This window comes from Myotis davidii, unplaced genomic scaffold (assembly GCF_000327345.1).
Source record: "Myotis davidii unplaced genomic scaffold, ASM32734v1 scaffold3695, whole genome shotgun sequence".
Classification (NCBI taxonomy): domain Eukaryota; kingdom Metazoa; phylum Chordata; class Mammalia; order Chiroptera; family Vespertilionidae; genus Myotis; species Myotis davidii.
Genome location: NW_006286384.1, coordinates 42,155 through 43,929, shown reverse-complemented (window position 1 = coordinate 43,929; position 1,775 = coordinate 42,155). Strand labels below are relative to the sequence as shown.

The following is a 1,775-nucleotide window of genomic DNA, read 5'->3' as shown; positions in this document are numbered from 1 at the left end:
GCTCTGGACGATCAACAATGTTTCATTATGTTTTGGCAGTTGAGTGAAGTTGCTTTGTACTGCTTCCACAGAGCTTCCAGGGGAGGGCTATTGACCTCTTTCTTTCCCCTTATTTTTTTAGTAAAGAATATATGGTAGTTTCAGATAATTAAGGTTATATTTTTATGCACACAAAATAGATCACCTAACTTCAAAATAAGTCCAAATGTATATTTCCCTTAAGTGTTTGCTCTGCAGTATACTAAAGAACCTTTATTTTTTATATATTTAGCCAGCTGGCTTATAATATATATGTATTATTTATTTAAAAACATTTAAAGCAATTCCTAATATGATGCCAAACCAGTTTGTTGACAAGTCAGAATCAAATTCATGCAGATAAAGTATATCTTTGTAAGAGTAGAAGATCTTTAAAACATTGTAGTAGAAAAAAATAATGTCTCCCCAACTATTCCTAAACGTCCATGCCTTAATCTTTACAGAATGTTACATTACATGGTATAAATAATTCAGATTGAAGATTTTTCATGACTATTTGTTTATTACTTTCCCAGAAACATGATAGTAGTTCAATGCACTGTTTTTCATTTATATCATATGAATTTATTCAACGATGATTTACTAAAGGACTGCTGTGTTCCTGGCACTGATCTAAGTACTTAAAAATATGAATTAACAAATTATATAAAAAACGCTGTCTCTATACACCTTCTATTTTTGTAGGATTTGATACATCATAGGATTTGATGTATTTAGTAGAAAGTCCTCAATTACAATGCTACACACTATATCTTTTTCTAATCTCATCTGGTTATTAGATGATCACCGGTAATATACAGAAGTGTGCAAAAAGGAGGAGGTTTACAGTTATTTGTATGGAAAATCTCTCTATATAAAATCCTAAGCGACCAGTAGACTGTTTGACCATTCAACCGTTTGACCAGTCACTATAATGTGCACTGACCAGCAGGGGGCAGACGATCAACTCAGGAGCTGCCCCCTGGTGATCAGTGCACTCCCACAGTGGGAGCACCTCTCCAATGACCAACAAGCGCCAGACACCCAGCTCATAGCTGGTGAGCACAGCTGCGGCAGCACGAGCTTCTCCCACCTCTGTAGCAGTACTATCCAGCAGCAGCTGTGGCTGGAGCAGGGCTTGGATGAGAGGGAGCTCAGGCTCCTCCCAAGTCAGCTGCCACTTCACCCCTCGGGGGATGTCAGACTGCGGGTTTCGACCCAATCCCAAGTAGGCGCCTGGCCTGTGGGGATCAGACCGAATCCAGCAGTCCAACATCCCCCAAGGGGTCCCGGATTGTGAGAGGGTGCAGGCCAGGCTGAAGGACCCCACCAGTGCACGAATGCATGCACCGGACCCCTAGTAATATAATAATTAATAAATAATAATGCAAGAAAAAGCTGTGTTTTTTGTCACAACTGTAAACCTGATATTTTCCCCACTAATGTACAAAAAAGTGTCTAGGACCTAGGTCCACTAATTTAAACTAGAGCACTGGGGACTCTGCTCTGAGAAGGTAATATTTAGACTAAGACATAAAGAATGAAAGGGAAGTGGTCATGAGAAGAACTGGAAAAGAAGTGGTATTGGGAAGACTGCAATATGATATATTACATTGTTATATCTGTACTTACAGTAGATAGGTTCACAACAGCATACTCCAGGCAGGACACATAGAACTTTATAGCAAATACTCATTAAATCAACAAAAATATCTCGTTCTATGCCTTTTCAGGCCATGGTAATGGACCGCATTGCT

At 39.3% G+C, this 1,775-nt stretch overlaps 1 pseudogene; it reads right to left on the bottom strand.

Annotated features, from left to right (window-relative positions):
- The window catches only part of LOC102756362, a 5,859-nt pseudogene that overhangs the window by 2,039 nt on the left and 2,045 nt on the right, over positions 1-1,775 (bottom strand).